Genomic DNA, 20466 nt, shown 5'->3' with positions numbered 1-20466 from the left:
AGAAAAAAGAATGAAAGTTTTATTTGAATTATGTCTTATTTACTTAATATGACACCACCCTAATGGAAGAAGTAAAGAGGAACTTAAGAGCCTCTTGTTGAAAGTGAAAGAGGAGAGTGAAAAAGCTCTCTTAGAACTCAACATTGAAAAAAAGAAGATCATGGCATCTGGTCCCATCACTTAATAGAAAATAGATGGAGAGAAAATGGAAACAGTGATAGACTTTGTTTTCTTGGGCAACAAAATTACTCCAGATGGTCACTGTAGCCATGAAATTAAAAGATGCTTGTTCCTTGGAAGGAAAGCTATGACAAATCTAGAGAGCATATTAGAAATCAGAGATGTCACTTTGACAACAAAGTATGTGTAGTCAAAGCTATGGTTTATCTTGTAGTCATGTATGGGTGAGAGTTGGACCATGAAGATTGAGTGCCAGAAACTTGTTGCTTTTGTACTGTGGTGTTGGAGAAAATTCTCGAGCGTTCCTGGAACAGCAAAGAGATCAAATCAGTCAATCCTAAAGGAAATCAGTCCTGAATATTCATTGGAAGGACTGATGCTGAAGCTGAAGCTCCAATACTTTGAACACCTGATGCAAGAAGCTGACTTATTGGAAAAGATCCTGATTCTGGGAAAAATTGAGGGCAGGAGGAGAAGGGGGTGACAGAGGATGAGATGGTTGAAAGGCATCATCAACTCAATGGATATAAGTTAGAGTGAACTCTGGGAGATAATAAAGGACAAGGAAGCCTGACACGGAGTTACAAAGAGTCGGACAGGACTGAGTGATTGAACAATGACAACTTAAGAACCAATAACACTTAATGTAATCCTTATAAGACCAGGGGCGTCCCTGGTAGCTCAGCTGGTAAGGAATCTGCCTGCAATGCAAGAGACCCCAGTTCAATTCTTGGGTTGGGACAATCCCCTGGAGAAGGGATAAGCTACCCACTCCAGTATTCTTGGGCTTCCCTAGTGGCTCAAATGGTAAAGAATCAGCCTGCAGTTCAGGAGACCTGGCTTCAATACTTAGGTTGGGGAGGTACCCTGGAGGAGGGCATGGCAACCCATTCCAGTATTTTTGCTTAAAAAATACCCATGAACAGAGGAGCCTGGAGTCCATGGGGTCGCAAAGAGTCAGACATGACTGAACAACTAAGCACAACACAGCATAAGATCAAATGGAAATGCTTTAAAAGCAGGACTTTAGACATAAAATTAGAAAAAGGGGGAGTGTTTATTTGTAGGGAGTGTATAACAAATTTACAACTTGTGAATATGATATTAAATGCTCTGACATGTCATTTTTGGTCTTAAATATTTTTCTTTTCCTGTCACTAGTTTTTATATTAGAGCTATTGGGGATCTTAGGTACAACATAACAACATTTTGTCTTCACTTGACAGAAACGTTTCCTTAAAGTAATACTTAAGTACTTGAGTAATAAATGATACTTAAATATCACAAAATAATAGTCTTGGTGCCAATTTGAATTGGAATTATAAGCTCCGGTTCTAAAATAGCATGATAGTACTTTATCATGAGATTATATAGTGGTTTTGGGAGTGGGAGTGGTGAGTGAACACTATTTATATATTAAGCTATCTTCAAATACACAATTTTAAATCAGTTCAGTTCAGTTCAGTCGCTCAGTCGTGTCTGACTCTTTGTGACCCCATGAATCAAAGCACGCCAGGCCTCCCTGTCCATCACCAACTCCCGGAGTTCACTCAAACTCATGTCCATCGAGTCGGTGATGCCATCCAGCCATCTCATTCTCTGTCTTCCCCGTCTTCTCCCACCCCCAATCCCTCCTAGCATCAGAGTCCTTTCCAGTGAGTCAACTCGTCGCATGAGGTGGCCAAAGTATTGGAGTTTCAGCTTTAGCATCAGTCCTTCCAAAGAACACCCAGGATCGATCTCCTTTAGAAAGGACTGGTTGGCTCTCCTCGCAGTCCAAGGACTCATATAAAATAAAATTTTGAGAAGCACTTTCAATTTCAGATTCTTCCCAGAATCCTGAAACTTGAGTTTTCATATGTTATGGGGAAGCAAAAGAACAAAAATGCTTCTTTCCTGTACACAAATAAATATAACAGAGAAGACTTCATGATATGGGAATAGCCTGAAACTTCATTATTTCCTGCAAATGTTCATATTCCCAGAAGTGATTCTCAAAGTATAAGAAAGGTGCAGCTTCTTCTCTCCTACTTGGATAAAACGACCACTTCCTTTCACTTGCCCTCTGTTTATAAAGCACCGTTTTCTGTCCTCTCTCCTTCCCTTTATCTCCCTTCTGCACATTTGTGCTGCCAAACTCATTTTTCCTCTTCCCTCTCCTCCGTGAGAAGGAATGTGAAAGATTCTGAAGGGCAACTGAATGACTGGCTGTTATTTCCTATTAAGCCAAATATAAGACCCTTCATCTTCTTAATTATTCATGATACTTTAAGATGTTTTCCAGTGATAGTCTAGGTTTTCCCTGATAGTTCCAGATTTTATAGGAGTTTGAATGTCATCAGTGTAGATACACTAGTGAGGTGGATTCAACATTGATTTTCAGAGTAATATTTTCTCAGAGAATCTTCTCAAATTGTTAGGTTGTCAAGAGAGAAACCATGATTCTGTAAAGTTCCAGTCCCTTATGGATAAGCTCTTATGACCACCTTCATAAGAACTAGGACAAAATCTAGAAAAAGAATCAATGTGCACACACACACACACATACACACACATTCTGTCAGTCCATTTCTCTCTGAAGAAATATTTGTACAGGAAACTAAATTATCATGTGAATATAGTCTGATGTTGATAGAATTAAAGTAAGAGTCATCAGAGGTTGTTCAAAATTATTATGGATTTTATTTTCTAATTCAAGTCTCTCAGAATAAGAATGCTGTGCATCTCTGTCTTTATATCCATGTATTTCTTTACTCTTGCTTCTGGACAAAAATACATTATTTCTTCTGTCCATAAAGCAGAACCAAATCATTAAGGAAACACGCAAGGATTCCTGTATCAACTGAAGTCATGCTTTGCTACACCATATCATTTTCATGGCATTTTTCACTTCTTCATTCCGTAGTGGTTAAGCAAGAGTGTCCCGATTGTATAAAATACAGCCACCATCTTGTCTACTGGAAATGTGGTTGGTGGGCGTGTGTATATCAATATACATGGGCCAAAAAATTTGACAACCACAATGAAGTGGGAGGTGCATGTAGAAAGGGCTTTTTGCCTTCCTTCTGCACTGTGGTTTCTCAGTGAGAACAAGATGACAACATAGGAGATAAACAGGATTATAAAGCTCACCATGCATATGGCCCCACTATTGGAAATAATAAGCAACTTTATCACAGAAGTGTCCATGCAGGCAAGTTTCAACAAGGGCTGCAAGTCACAGAAATAGTGGTCAACATTAGGGCCACAGAAGGGCAACCTCAAAGCCAGGAAAATTTGTGCTGAAGAGTGAATACAAGACCCCACCCAGGCTAGGATCACCAGAACATCACAAGAGGTGCTGGCTCATGATGGCTGTATATCGCAAGGGTTTACAGATGGCTATATAGCGATCAAAGGCCATGAGGATGAGATCTCCATGCATCCAAAGAAATGGGCTGCAAAGACCTGGGTCATGCACTCATTGTAGGAAATGGTTTTCTCCTGAGAAAAGGCATCCACAATTAACCTGGGGGCTGTGGTTGTAGAGAAGCAGGCATCAGCAAAGGACAGTTACAATAGGAAGAAATACATGGGACTCCCAAGTGTCCTGCTTGTCTTAATAGTCACTACAATAAGAAAGTTCCCCAAAAGTGTTTCAAGGTATAGGATCAAGAAGACTCTAAATATCACTTTCTGATTTCCCACATCCTGCGTCAAGCCAAAGAGAATGAATTCAGTCACACTCTTATTCACTGACTGCACTGCACTGACTCTTATTCACTGACTGTAGATAAGATGTAGTTGACAAAGGTTTAATCTGCAGAAAGAAGAAAATAATAGACATCTTGGGAAGATAAGTGGACTGAATTCTGAAGTCCTAGTTTCTGTTTCATGCTCTGTTTGTTCCAAATGCCTTTAATCCGATATGAATCTCTGGAAATCTGTACATATCCTAACCTCTCCCAGATCTATCTATTTATTCAGAAGTTAGCTGCCTTGGGTCAAAGGCATTTTTTATTTTTGCATTTTGAGGATATAGAACGAATGGCCTTTAAAATTTTTTTATTCCAGCCAAGATTACGAACTCCAGAACCAGTACCTTCCTTGGGGAAATGACTTTAACACTTCGAAATTTAGCCTTCAGACAAGAAATGGAGTGCAAATACTTGCCATATCTTATTCTGAGTTTTCCTAAAATTTTAAAGACAATTTTGTATCCACATCGACATCAATATACACATGTATATTCCAGGCATTATATATCTTTCCTATGTTCTCTAAAATCTAAATAGTACTATTTCAATATTAAGTGCTAATATTACTAGAGTCCCTGCTGAAGAAACCATTTTTAGTTTGGTTCATTTTTGTGTCTATTATACCTGACTTCATTGGAATCTTGGTTGAAATATGCTTCGACAATTTTTACCTATGCCTCTTGTATTCAAGATGTCACCTTCACTGATGGTCATAATATAACAAATGTGTGGAGAATACACTAAGGTTTATATAATTTGGGAAACTATTATTTTCCCTCTTGTTTATACTCCTGAACTTACCTCATTAAAGTATTGAGCCTTTCTGCCTATGGATTTGACTTGTAAAATTTCCAATATGTGTATAATCTAATATAAGATCTTACCTACACATGTCTCTCTTAACTCTAAACTTTCCAGAATACTTTCCTAAAAATATTGTTTGAAAAAAATCCTGCAGTTCCAATATACAGCAATATAATTTTTCTATTTCAGATATTTGTTAATATCCTACATAGTTTGATTGAAATCATCATTGTAGTTTCTGATTTTCACTTAGAATTATTATAACAATTTTGACATTGCTATAATTTCTATAGTTTAATTATTGACTTAATGATATGATATATAAAATTTTAGAATATTGCAGAAAAATTAATGCACATACAAGCAAAGGAAAAAAACTTATTGTATTATCTCACTTGGTTAGCAAAAATGTATTTTTATTATATGTATATTAAATTTTGGGGGCTCCAAAATCACTGCAGAAGCTGATTGCAGTCATGAAATTAAAAGACGCTTACTTCTTAGAAGGAAAGTTATGACCAACCTTGATAATATATTAAAAAACAGAGACATTACTTTCCCAACCAAGGTCCGTCTAGTCAAGGCTATGATTTTTCCCGTGGTCATGTATGGATGTGAGAGTTGGACTGTGAAGAAAGCTGATCGCCGAAGAATTGATGCTTTTGAACTGTGGTGCGGGAGAAGACTCTTGAGAGTCCCTTGGACTGCAAGGAGATCCAACCAGTCCGTTCTAAGGGAGGTCGATCCTGGGTGTTCATTGGAAGGACTGATGCTAAAGCTGAAACTCTAATACTTTGGCTACCTCATGCGACGAGTTGACTCACTGGAAAAGACTCTGATGCTGGGAAAGGTTGGGGGTGGGAGGAGAAGGGGACGACAGAGAATGAGATGGCTGGATGGCATCACTGACTCTATGGACGTGAGTTTGAGTGAACTCCGGGAATTGGTGATGGACAGGGAGGCCTGGCGTGCCGTGATTCATGGGGTCGTGGAGAGTCGGACACGACTGAGTGACTCAACTGAACTGAATTGAACTGAAGAAGCCACATTTTATTTTTTACCACATCTTTGTGAAAACATATTGTCTTGAGCATCTTTTGTCTTTTGTTGTCTTATATTTTGTAATCTTGTTATTTTATTTACAATTAATATTAATCTAGCAAAGTGATATGTCTTGGTAAAGAATACAGTTACTGTAGTCAGTTTGTCTGGGTTCAAATCCCAGATTCACTATTTACTAGTTGAAAGATCTTGGTAAAATCACTCTAGACATAATCATGGTTACTATGCAGATAAAATGAAGAATGATGTGGCTCATAGTAAGTAAGAACTATGTAAGTCAGTCTCTACTACTTGCACTACTATGACTTTGCTTCTTTTCTTCTTCTGTGACTTTGTTCCTTTTTATAAAATACAAACTGTCAATTTTCCCATTTTCAGTTCAGATCAGTTCAGTTCAGTCACTTAGTCGTGTCCAACTCTTTGTCACCCCATGAACCACAACACACCAGGCCTCCCTGTCCATCACCAATTCCCGAAGTTCACTCAAACTCATGTCCATAGAGTCGGTGATGCCATCCAGCCATCTCATTCTCTGCCGTCCCCGTCTCCTACTACCCCCAATCCCTCCCAGCATCAGAGTCTTTTCCAGTGAGTCAACTCCTCGCATGAGGTGGCCAAAGTATTGGAGTTTCAGCTTTAGCATCAGTCCTTCCAATGAACACCCAGGATTGATCTCCTTTAGAATGGACTGGTTTTTGAAAAAACTTTAAAGTAGTAATACAGTATCCACTCACCTTCCATAATTCCATAATTATCTTTCATTTTTTTTAATAATATAATTTTTAAATTTTAATTGGAGGCTAATTAGTTTACAATGTTGTATTGGTTTTGCCATATATTGACATGAATCCACCACGGGTGTACATGTGTTCCCCATCCTGAACTCCCCTCCCACCTCCCTCCCCATCCCATCCCTCTGGGTCATCCCAGTGCACCAGCCCCGAGCATCCTGTATCATGCACTGAACCTGGACTGGATATCCGTTTCACATATGATAACATACATATTTCAATGCCATTTTCCCAAAGTATCCCAACCTCGCCCTCTCCCACAGAGTCCAAAAGACTGTTCTATACTTCTGTGTATCTTTTGCTGTTTCATATGTAGGGTTATCGTCACCATATTTCTAAATTCCATATGTATGTGTTATTATACTGTATTGGTGTTTTTCTTTCTGGCTACTTCACTCTGTATAATAGATTCCAGTTTCATCCACCTCATTAGAACTGATTCAAATGTATTCTTGTTAATGGCTGAATAATACTCCATTGTGTATATGTACTACAACTTTCTTATGCATTCGTCTGCCGATGGACATCTAGGTTACTTCCATGTCCTGGCTATTATAAACAGTATTGCGATGAACACTGGGGTACACGTGTCTCTTTCGATTCTGGTTTCCTCGGTATGTATGCCCACAAGTGGGATTGCTGGGTCATATGGCAGTTCTAGTTCCAGTTTTTAAGGCATCTCCACACTGTTCTCCATAGTGGCTGTACTAGTTTGCATTCCCACCAACAGTGTAAAAGGGTTCCCTTTTCTCCACACCCTCTCCAGCATTTATTGCTTGTAGACTTTTGGATAGCAGCCATTCTGACTGGCATGAAATGTCACCTCATTGTGGTTTTGATTTGCATTTCTCTCACAATGAATGATCTTGAGCATCTTTTCATGTGTTTGTTGGCCATCTGTATGTCTTCTTTGGAGAAGTGTCTGTTTAGTTCTTTGCCCCATTTTTTTTATTGGGTTGTTTATTTTTCTGGAATTGAGCTGCAGGAGTTGCTTGTATATTTTTGAGATGAATTCTTTGTCCCTTGCTTCATTTGCTATTATTTTCTCCCATTCTGAAGGCTGTCTTTTCACCTTGCTTATTGTTTCCTTTGTTGTGCAGAAGCTTTTAATTTTAATTAGGCCCCATCTGTTTATTTTTGCTTTTATTTCCACTATTCTGGGAGGTGGGTCATAGAGGATCCTGCTGTGATTTATGTCGGAGAGTGTTTTGCCTATGTTATCCTCTAGTAGTTTTATAGTTTCTGGTCTTACGTGTAGATCTTTAATCAATTTTAATTTTTTTTCGTGTGTATGGTGTTAAAAAGTGTTCTAGTTTCATTCTTTTTCAAGTGGTTGACCAGTTTTTCCAGCACCATTTGTTAAAGAGATTGTCTTTTCTCGACATTTTATTTTTTGCCTCCTTGGTCAAAGATAATGTGTCCATAGGTGTGTGCGTTTATCTCTGGGCTTTCTATTTTGTTCCATTGATCTATGTTTCTGTCTTTCATTTTAAATAATTGAAATTATCTGGAGTTATTTTGAAGAATGTGGAAAACATTCTCCCTCTTCCTAAAAGTTTATTATGAGTTTTAAGGTACTTGGAGATAAGATCACTAATTATGTAAGTCATCATACAATTGGTGTTATAAGAGTAGAAACCATCTGCGGAGAGAAAAGTACAAATTCCTAGTGAGTACATTGATGAGTGAAAAATTCAGAATTTTTTAAAGAGATGAACTTTAACTGAAGAGAGGCAGACATAGTGACTGAACAACAACAAAGGCATAGTAGAAAAGCTTCATAAACCAGGTTTTCTACCTAGCCAAAGGCCATGAAAACAAGAGTGTATTGTTTGAATATGTTTTTGTAGGGATATATAAAATGTAGAGGCCTAAAAATATGTGAACAGCTTTTATTACGATTTATTCCTTACCTAAGAACAGAAATAACTAAGTTGTTTAACAAAATTGTCATTAAAAAAAAATCCAATTGGACTTTACACTCATCTGCAATGAAATGTCTACCTTCTTGAAAATATGCAGCTTCCAGGGGAGATATGTCTATTCCCTACACTAAGAAACTAAGTGGGAAGCATACAAATTGATCCACTGTGGTCCCAGCGAAATAAAGTCCGGACCCTCAGTGACCCCAAATATGATTCGTTGGTGGCTTTGGATTTCTTACTTCCTTCCCTGGAGAAGGGAATAGCTACCCACTCCAGTATTCTGGCCTGGAGAATTCCATGAACTGTATTCCATGGGGTTGCAAAGAGTCAGACATAACAGAGTGATTTTCACTTCTTAGAGAAGGATCTTAAATGCTCATTTTTTATTAGTCTCATGCAAAACAGCAAAATTAAATATATCTTTTTTATATTTAATAGTATCATGTGCTGTCATTGTTATCATTTTTAAGGCTTTACTTTTTATAGCAGTTTTAGGTTCACAATAAAATTAAAAAGGTTCAGAGATTTCCCATACAGTCCCTGCCCTAACACATATATAACCTCCATCCCGTTATCAACTATCCCACCAGAGTGGTGCATTTGTTATATTGATGAAGTCACACTGACAATCACCTGAAGTCCATGGTTTACCAGAAGGCTCACTCTTGGTGGTGTGCATTCTATGGATTTGAATAAATGTGCAATGATATGTATCTATTACTATAGTGTTATAGAGAATATGTCCACTGTCCTAAAACATGATCATTTTTATATTTCTAAAACATAGAACACAGTAAGTCTTTTCACAGAGTACTTCATTTTCTTTCAATTCTAAATAAAATGTCTCACACAAAAATTTAGTGGATGAAAAGTAACACTTTGAATGAGATCTCTCTGTGTGTTTTGATTGTACGAATTATTAGCTCCTACATACCATAAAGTCAGGCTGATATTTCATAAACATCAGTATTACAAATGATCATCTAGTGGTTAAGACCCCGTGTTCCCTGTGCATGAGGCAGAGGTTCAATCTCTGATCAGGGAACTAAGATCCTGCATGCCATTAGACAAGGCCAAAGGAAAAATGAAAGAAAAGGAGAAGTGAACATTTTAAAGATATGACACATCATAAATGCAATAAAATGATTAGTATGTTTTTCAAGAACAATGACTGAAATACTCACTGTGGCTCTCAGAGTCCTCTAACTCAGTGACATTGCTTCTGCATGCACCAGCCAAGCCTGGCACTGTCAAATAACGTGCTTGTTAATGGATATCCATTTTAAAGGGCATGTTTGCATGTGTGTGTGTGGTGTGTATTTACTGAATTATACAATCCTTTCAGATTTGCTTTAATATTTTTTGTTCATTTGATTTTACCATCTCATAAGGTAAGTTCATATGTGTTTTTTGTTTTTTTTTTAATTTTTATTGGAGCAGAGTTGTTTTACAAAGTTGTATTATTTTCTGCTTTAGAGAAAGTCATAATTCCAAAAGATACATGCACCCCAATGTGTATTGAGGCACTTTTTACTGCAGTTAGGACATGGAAGCAGCCTCCATCAACAGAGGAATGGATAAAGAAGATGTGGCACATATACACAATTGAATATTATTCAGCCATAAAAGGATCAAAATTGTGACATTGGCACAGATGTGGATGGACCTAGAGACTGTCATATTGAGACAAGTTCACATTATTCTATTTTGTTTACTTAAAGTTAAGCTGAGAGGCAGGATTTAGCAGAGAATAGTCAGAGAAGAACCAGGACTGGAACTGAAGTATTTGTGCTCCATGAAAATTCTTGCTAAGACTCTGCTCCACACTGTTACATAAAATATCAGTCTCCAGACATCCAGGAGGAGCCAGCATAAAGCCAGAAAACCATAAGCAAGTAAAGAAATAAACCTCTGACATGTTCAGTGCATGTCTTGACTAGTAAATCAGTGCAAACTTCAGGAAAGGTCAAACAAAGAGATCATCATTTTAGATGTATATCTGAAAAATAATAGTAAGGAGTAAAGGATAGAGAGATTAGAGAACAGTGGCAGGAATCAGAGCAAAAGGGGAAAATTTGATTGTGGGAAAGAGCCAGAAAAAGAAGGAGAACCAGGGGATAAGACAGGGCAAATGTCACTAGACAAGGGTGAGAGAAGACCCATGTTAGAGATAAAGAGTAGTTTATCCCAGGGTTACACTAGAGAGTTGATTTTTCTCTTCTCCATTCCTCATATTATCCTTTATTCCAATCCCAGAAAGAGAATGCAATTTGGGGCTGTAAGTAGGGGTGATGGTGTGTCCTGGACAGAAAATGTTAGTGTAATAATTAGGACAATATGTATCATAACATCACCAGTATCAGTGCATACCCACTGCACATCATTAATCTGTGCCCATGTCCTTTTCCTATGCCTATGCTTTGTAAATAAGAAATGTGTAGGTATAGAATACTGTGCCTCTGCTTCCTTCAATACATCCCCTTTTTGGATAATAATTGGGCCTCAACCAATGTTGCATTAAGCAGAGACCGGTGAATGAAGAGGATCCCCCAAATATTAGAATCCTCTCATCTCCAAGGGGAATGTGTTTCTTGAACCTGAGGTCTCTCAGGAGAAAGAAATGGGTGGAGGCAACTGACCTAAAACCCAGTCTTGAATTGGAGGTAAGAAAAAGGAAATTGTTCAGTTGGGCTTGAAAACGTACCTTTTTCCTTTGTGGGGGAAAAAAAAAGAGCTATGAACTCTTGCTCCTTCAATTCTGATTTACTTTGAAGACAAATCATGCTCAGTATATGCAACATGTAAATTGTACTCCAAATAGATCTACTCTGCTTTCTGTTGCAGGACCTATGGGGAGAGAAGATACTCCATAGATACCAACCCTTCCTAGAAGGCCTGAGTTAGACGCTTCAAAAGGGTTCATAAAACTGGCAGAAAGTTTCCTACTCTGACCCTAGAAATTTGTAGAAAAAAATAGGAAATATTCTCACTATCCTGTAATAAAACTATCTCTAAATAGCCATATCTATTACCCAAATCATTCCCTGGCAGAGCATGTGAATTAAACATTTCTTCTTCTTCCAACAGATATTTATAGGGATCTCATGAAAAGCTCTTTGCCGAGGCTTTGAAGGAAAAATGTCTTCACCCTTCCCACCCAACCCTGAAGGATTTGATAAATGAGCTATTAAGTTCAGTTAATCCAGAATTACAGCAAACCATGAGGCTAATTAATCCCAGACAAAATTGTCAAATGGAAAATTCTGCCCACAGAGCCTTCCTCACTTTTTCAGTTCAGTTCAGTTCAGTTCAGTCGCTCAGTCGTGTCTGACTCTCCGCGACCCCATGAATCACAGCACGCCAGGCCTCTCTGTCCATCACCAACTCCCGGAGTACACTCAAACTCATGTCCACAGAGTCGATGATGCCATCCAGCCATCTCATTCTCTGTCGTCCCCTTCTCCTCCCACCCCCAACATTTCCCAGCATCACAGTCTTTTCCAGTGAGTCAATTCATCGCATGAGGTGGCCAAAGTATTGCAGTTTCAGCTTTAGCATCAGTCCCTCCAATGAACACCCAGGATTGATCTCCTTTAGAATGGAATGGTTGGATCTCCTTGCAGTATAAGGGACTCTCAAGAGTCTTCTCCAAAACCACAGTTCAAAAGCATCGATTCTTCGGCGATCAGCCTTCTTCACAGTGCAACTCTCACATCCATACATGACCACGGGAAACACCATTGCCTTGATTAGACGGACTTTGGTTGGCAAAGTAATGTCTCTGCTTTTTAATATACTATCAAAGTTGGTCATAACTTTCCTTCCAAGGAGCAAGCGTCTTTTAATTTCATGGCTGCAATCAGCATCCGCAGTGATTTTGGAGCCCCAAAAAAGAAAGTCTGACACTGTTTCCACTGTTTGTCCATCTATTTCCCATGAAGTGATGGGACCAGATGCCATGATCTTTGTTTTCTGAATGTTGAGCTTCAAGCCAACCTTTTCACTCTCCTCTTTCACTTTCATCAAGAGGCTTTTGAGTTCCTCTTCACTTTCTGCCATAAGGGTAGTGTCATCTGCATATCTGAGATTATTGACATTTCTCCCAGCAAACTTGATTCCAGCTTGTGCTTCTTCCAGTCCAGCGTTCTTCATGATGTACTCTGCATATAAGTTAAATAAGCAAAGTGACAATATACAACCTTGTCGTACACCTTTTCCTATTTGGAACCAGTCTGTTGTTCCATGTCTAGTTCTAACTGTTGCTTCCTGACCTGCATACAGGTTTCTCAAGAGGCAGGTCAGGTGGTCTGGGATTCCCATCTCTTTCAGAATGCTCCACAGTTTATTGTGATCCACACAGTCAAAGGCTTTGGCATAGTCAATGAAGCAGAAATAGATGTTTTTCTGGAACTCTCTTGCTTTCTCCATGATCCAGCGGATGTTGGCAATTTGATCTCTGGTGCCTCTGCCTTTTCTAAAACCTGCTTGAACATCTGGGAGTTCACGGTTTACATACTGCTGAAGCCTGGCTTGGAGAATTTTGAGCATGACTTTACCAGCGTGTGAGATGAGTGCAACAGTGCGGTAGTTTGAGCATTCTTTGGCATTGCCTTTCTTTGGGATTGGAATGAAGACTGACCTTTTCCAGTCCTGTGGCCACTGCCGAGTTTTCCAAATCTGCTGGCATATTGAGTGCAGCACTTTCACAAAATCATCTTTCAAGACTTGAAATAGCTCAACTGGAATTCCATCACCTCCACTAGCTTTGTTCATAGTGATGCTTTCTAGGGCCCACTTGACTTCACATTCCAAGATGTCTGGCTCTAGGTCAGTGATCACGTTATCGTGACTATCCTGGTCGTGAAGATCTTTTTTGTACAGTTCTTCTGTGTATTCCTTCCACCTCTTCTTAATATCTTCTGCTTCTGTTAGGTCCATACCATTTCTGTCCTTTATCGAGCCCATCTTTGCATGAAATGTTCCCTTGGAATCTCTAATTTTCTTGAAGAGGTCTCTTGTTTTTCCTATTCTGTTGTTTTTCTCTATTTCTTTGCATTGATCACTGAGGAAGTCTTTCTTATCTCTCCTTGCTCTTCTTTGGAACTCTGCATTCAGATACTTATGTCTTTCCTTTTCTCCTTTGCTTTTCGCCTCTCTTCTTTTCACAGCTATTTGTAAGGCCTCCTCAGACAGCCATTTTGCTTTTTTGTATTTCTTTTCCATGGGGATGGTCTTGGTCCCTGTCTCCTGTACAATGTCACGAACCTCCGTCCAGAGTTCATCAGGCACTCTATCAGATTTAGTCCCTTAAATCTATTTCTCACTTCCACTGTATAATCATAAGGGATTTGATTGAGGTCATATCTGAATGGTCTAGTGGTTTTCCCTACTTTCTTCAATTTAAGTCTGAATTTCACAATAAGGAGTTCATGATCTGAGCCACAGTCAGCTCCTGGTCTTGTTTTCGCTAACTGTATACAGCTTCTCCATCTTTGGTTGCAAAGAATATAATCAATCTGATTTCGGTAATGACCATCTGGTGATGTCCATGTGTAGAGACTTCTCTTGTGTTGTTGGAAGAGGGTGTTCGCTATGACCAGTGCATTCTCTTGACAAAACTCTATTAGCCTTTACCCTGCTTCATTCCGTGCTCCAAGGTGAAATTTGCCAGTTACTCCAGGTGTTTCTTGACTTCCTACTTTTGCATTCCAGTCCCCTATAATGAAAAGGACATCTTTTTTGGGTGTTAGTTCTAAAAGGTCTTGTGGGTCTTCATAGAACCGATTAACTTCGGCTTCTTCAGCATTACTGGTTGGGGCATAGGCCTGGATTACTGTAATATTGAATGGTTTGCCTTGGAAACGAACAGAAATCATCCTGTCATTTTTAAGATTTCATCCAAGTACTGCATTTCGGACTCTTTTGTTGACCATGATGGCTACTCCATTTCTTCTAAGGGATTCCTGCCCACAGTAGTAGATATAATGGTCATCCGAGTTAAATTCACCCATTCCAGTCCATTTTAATTCACTGATTCCTAGAATGTCGACGTTCACTCTTGACATCTCCTGTTTGACCACTTCCAATTTGCCTTGATTCATGAACCTAACATTCCAGGTTCCTATGCAATATTGCTCTTTACAGTACCGGACCTTGCTTCTATCACTGGTCACATCCACAACTGGGTATTGATTTTGCTTTTGCTCCATCCCTTTATTCCTTCTATAGTTATTTCTCCACTGAGCTCCAGTAGCATACTGGGCACCTACCGACCTGGGGAATTTCTCATTCAGTATCCTATCATTTTGCCCTTTGTTACTCTTCATGGGGTTCTCTAGGTAAGTGTACTGAAGTGGTTTGCCATTCCCTTCTCCAATGGAGCACATTCGGCTGTGGTCCATGTGATCAGATCGGCTAGTTTCCTGTGATTATGATTTCAGTTTGTCTGCCCTCTGATGCCCCCTGGCAATACCTACTGTCTTATTTGGGTTTCTCTTAACTTGGTCGTGGAAAATCTCTTCACATCCGCTCCAGCAAAGTGCAGCCGCTGTACCTTACCTTGGATGAGGGGTATCTCCTCAAGGCCGCCCCTCCTGAGCTTGAACTAGGGAGACGCCGGCCCTGGTGGCACAGACGCGATGCGAGAGACGCTGGCCCTCACTTCCTACTCTGTCCTAATGGGACAGCTTCCATTTCCGTTAACAAGAGCTCCACTCGTACCCTACTCCAAGGATAAAACACACATTCAATGTCACATGGAGGTATAGACTATAGAAAGTTACCAAAGACTCTGTCCTTTAAGTCAAATTTTTCCTAATAACAGAAGAAGCTCTGAGTGTAGGTAAAGGTTCAAATAGATGTGATCTAATTGAATTCTAGCTTCATGACTTATGTTCATGTGGCTTTAAGCAAGTTTCTTAATTTCTCCTAGTTTTATATTCTAAAAACTGTTACTGTTAGATATATTTATTATTGTATAAATCCTGATGATACTGGTGAAATATAACTAATGACAATGAAAACTAATAATTAAAATTTCTATAATTCTTATAGGATTTTGAAATCAGTCACTAGATAAAGGAAGGGAGAAGAGAAAAATGGAAAGAAAAATGTTTATATATATTTTTACATTTAATGAACTTCTTAAAGTATGATTTACATACAAAAGACTACCATTTTAAACATGCACTAAATAACTTATGACAAATATATATACTCATGTAAATACCACCACGTGACAGGGGATTATTAATTTTGTTCTTCTAATCAAAGGACCAAATTATGGCTTTCTGTGTGTCTTCTCTTCATAATTATATTCTTTATTTTTCCTTCTGTTCTTTATTATTTGATATTATAATATGGTTCCTTCTGCAATAAGACAGACAATCCGTTCCATGTCACTCTCTAGCCTCAGGTGATTTATATATGTTTATACAACTATTTATTTATTAGCTCAACAAGTACTTGACCATTTACACTATGCTAGGTGCTCTTCTAGGCACTGGAGATGTAATAGTATATTTAAGACACAAATTTCTACCATCATAAAAGTATATTGTATTATATATTCCAGAAAATAAAATGAATAAACTGTATGACAGGTTAGAGAATAATAAGTGCTAAGGAGAAAAATTAAGTAGAGATGGAGGAATAGGAGATACAGAAGGTTACTGGGTGGGCGTTACAATTTTATGAAGTAGTCTTAAAAGTCATTATTGAGAAGATACATTTTAATAATAAATCGAAAATATTGAGGGGATAATCTATGAATATGTCCAGAGGAAGAATAACTGAGAGACAGAAAATAGGCTTGCAAAGATTCTTAGAAATGATCACAGCAATAAGAACAGTTATATCTTTAACCATAGAAAGTTGTTACAGAAGAGAATTTAATCAGATCTTCCACACTTTGATTGTATAAGTCTGAAGGTCCATGAATGCTGAGATTCCCAAAGAGATATGCTCATGCAAAACATCTCAAAGTGGCATCATATGAGTTCATCTGCCACAGTTTACAGTCCAGTTTTCAGATCTATAGGAAAATCAGTCAGTGCAGTCACTCAGTCATGTCCAACTCTTTGCAACCCCCTGGACTGCAGCACACCAGGCTTCTCTGTCCAATACCAACTCCAAGAGCTTGCTCAAACTCATGTCCATCGAGTCAGTGATGCCACTCAACCATCTCATCCTTTCTTGTCCCCATCTCCTCCTGCCTTCAATCTTTCCCAGCATCAGGGTATTTTCCAATGAGTCAGTTCTTCACATCAGTTGGAAAAGGTATTGGAGTTTCAACTATAGTATTTATTCTCAGAGATAGACTCAATGTCTGTTCCCTTGTGGACTGGTTCCTACTGTTGACACACATTAGCTAACAGTACTCAAACAAGAATGCAAATTTAGTGAGATGTATGAATAATATGAGCTTCCCAGGTGGCATAGAATCTGCCTGCCAATACAGGAGATGCAAGAAATGCAGGTTTCATCACTGGGTCAGGAACATCCCCGAGATAAGGAAATGGGTACTCACTCCAGTATACTTGCCTGGAGAATCACATGGACAGAAGATCCTGACAGGATGCAATCCATGGGGTCTGAGAATATTCAAACACGACTGAGTGACTGAGCACACACACACACATTATGACATTAGTTTTATTTTGTCAGTTATTGCCTTTTTCATATGTATGATCTCATCCGTGAGATGTTAGTTTTTATAACTCTTTTTTTAAATTTTTATTTAATAAATGGTACAAAGCACAATGCCATAAACATTAACAGTTAAAATTTCACCAAATGAAAAAAAAATACTATAGAATACACAGTTGCAAAAAGCTACATTAAGTTATTTTACAAATGCTTCAAGCTTAAAAAAAAAAAAGACCCAATGCCATACCTAAGTTATAACTCTAACAGCTTTATAAAATGGTCATCCGTTCAGAAGTAACCAAAGATTAAGGAAGTGTCCATGAACTTAAAATACAAAAACAGATATGTACAAAACTAAGAAATATGAAAATAATAATCACCATGATGAACAAAACATAAGTGTATATATAGAGGAATTATATATCAATACAGTGATTATCTTTGTTATAACTATAATTATCTGATTTGAATAGGAAGTGAGGCATTATTTCCCTGTACATAGTCAGGCAAAGGAAAAGCTAATTTTTTAAGAGTATTATAGAGGGCAGACAAGCACCAAATAGAGGCTTAACTAGTTGATATTTATGTTCCTTGGGGATCATAGGTTTCTGGGTGTGACAGTATATTATTGACTCTTGAGCCACAAATTGTATAATACAGACCCAGTAGTTCCACAGCTGATTTGCCAACAAAATGGTTGATAGAAATCAGGGACAAACTATTAAACTTGGATAAGAAACAAACAAACAAAAAATAATAATGTACAAAACCAGAAGGTAAACCTATAGAAAGAACAGGATGTGGCTCACAATCAGAAACATCAAAGCAGACAGCAGACATTAGGAGTGGGCTTGTACCCCCCAAAGATGATGGAACTTCAGGTTCTTTCTCTGAGACATGGTTAAAACAACACAGATTTTTCTGGGTGCTCATTCTGCCTATTCCCCTAAATGCCCCACTGGCACATCTATACTGTTCACAATAGAATGAGAATACCTTCTCTTTTCCATCAATCCAATTAAACTTAAACTCTGACAGAATTAACAGTTGGCATCTTCTGCTCTTTGCCAACTAGAGTCAGACTTTGTTGCACCATAACTTTCTCATGGCTTGTTTGACTTCTGCATTCCTCAGAGTGTAAATCAGAGGGTTGAGCAAGACCCCACCCAGGCCAGTTTCACCAGTGTGTCACAGACACACTGGCTAATGATGGCTGTGTACCGCAGGGCTTTGCAAATGGCCACATAGTGATAAAAGGACATGAGGACAAATACTGAGATCTCCATGCACCCAAAGAAGTGAACTGCAAAGATCCGGGTCACGCACTCATTGAAGGAGATGGCTTTCTTCTCAGATACAGAATCCACATTCAACCTAGGGGCAGTGGTTGTTAAAAAACATGCATCAGCAAAGGATAAGTAGAAAAGGAAGAAGTACATGGGGCTCTGAAGTATCTGGCTATAGCGTATGGCCATCACAATTAGGAAGTTTGCCAACAGAGTCCCAAAGTATAGAAATAAGAAGATAACAGATATTACTTTCTCCTTTAGTAGATTCTGTGTTAACCCAAGCAGAAAGAACTCGTCCACACTGCTGTTCACCTCCATGGTTATGGTGAATATAGAACAGACACAGAAAAGAAGTGGTACATCTGCAAAAAAAAAAAAAGTTGGAGAAATGGTGACTTGGCAGTTGCCCTGTATTTGGATGCAGAATTGGAATTTTTAGAGTTCTTTTTAAATTTTTTTCTTTATTTATTTTTTGAAGGCTAATTACTTTACAATATTGTATTGGTTTTGTCATACATTGACATGAATCCACCACGGGTGTACATGTGTTCCCATCCTGAAACCCCCTCCCATCTCCCTCCCCATCCCATCCCTCTGGGTCATCCCAGTGCTCCAACCCTGAGCACTCTGTATCATGCATCAAACCTGGACTGGAGATCCATTTCACATATGATAATATACGTGTTTCAATGCCATTCTCTCAAATCATCCCACCCTCACTGTCTCTCACAAAGTCCAAAAGACTGTTTCGTACATCTGTGTCTCTTTTGCTGTCTTGCATACAGGGTTATCATTATCATCTTTCTAAATTCCATATTTATGTGTTAGTATACTGTATTGGCGCTTTTCTTTCTGGCTTACTTCACTCTGTATAATAGGCTCCAGTTTCATCCACCTTATTAGAACTGATTCAACTGTATTCTTTTTAATGGCTGAGTAATATACCATTGTGTCTATGTACCACTGCTTTCTTCTCCATTCGTTTGCTGATGGACATTTAGGTTGCTTCTATGTCCTGGCTATTATAAAGAGTGCTAATTTCATCAAACATGAAACTTAGTGTTTCTCAAAGTTTTCATACACTATACTCACTCAGGAATTTTTTTTGATTAATGTTAACATGCTTTAAACATTGGCATTGATTCAAGGTCTTCTTATGGGTGGCCAATTTTCTTTTTCTGTGTGGGAAAAAAAATCTCAAGTGTGCACTCTGCCATGGTCTGAAAACTAGTGAATTTGCTTTATGATCTTGATCAGATCATTGTAATGTCTTGATGCTGTTTCTTTATATGACAGAGAATCTAACAGATACATTATTAAGTATTGCATATGTGTATGATACATATATGTGCACATGCTGGGAGGGATTGGGGGCAGGAGGAGAAGGGGACGACAGAGAATGAGATGGCTGGATGGCATCCCCGACTCGATGAACATGAGTTTGAGTAAACTCTGGGAGTTGGTGTTGGACAGGGAGGCCTGGCATGCTGCAATTCATGGGGTCTCAAAGAGTCGGACATGACTGAGTGACTGAACTGAACTGTACTGAATGTGTATGCACATCAATTACTGATAATATCCTTATATAATTTAGAAATCATATATTTGAAGATTCTTTCCTGAGTGAATACATTTCTTGATTTGAACAACAGTTAGTAGCCATTATTCCTGATCTCTTCAATACCTTTGTTGGGTTATACTTAAGAAAAAAGCTTATTTTTCCATCTTTAGGTTCATTGCAGTTATAACTTTACCTTCATCGCCAGTTAGGGCACATGAGATATTTGAGCAAATCATTGAGGCTAGTGATATTTTGGAAAATTGCTATATATTTGATATAAACCATTAGGTATGTTAGATGCATGTTAGCAAATTTCACATTCTGTGGACTCAACCTGGTATTTCACTTTCTATATTTCTGTAACCTGTATCCTACTTCATATCTGATTCTCCTACCACTGTCATCTAGAATATTGCATTCTTTCCATTTTTATCTCTTTAAAATGTACACTTAAACACGTATTTCATAAAT

At 38.4% G+C, this 20466-nt stretch overlaps 1 pseudogene; it reads right to left on the bottom strand.

The window, feature by feature from the left end:
• Positions 1 to 2107: 2107 nt before the first annotated feature.
• Positions 2108 to 18752, bottom strand: LOC129560075 (olfactory receptor 4C11-like; annotated as a pseudogene).
• Positions 18753 to 20466: the final 1714 nt, after the last annotated feature.

The sequence above is a fragment of the Moschus berezovskii genome, chromosome 16, assembly GCF_049115385.1.
Source record: "Moschus berezovskii isolate FMDL1 chromosome 16, NW_MosBer_1.0, whole genome shotgun sequence".
In the NCBI taxonomy this organism is placed as follows: Eukaryota; Metazoa; Chordata; class Mammalia; order Artiodactyla; family Moschidae; genus Moschus; species Moschus berezovskii.
This window is presented reverse-complemented; position numbering and strand designations above follow the sequence as displayed.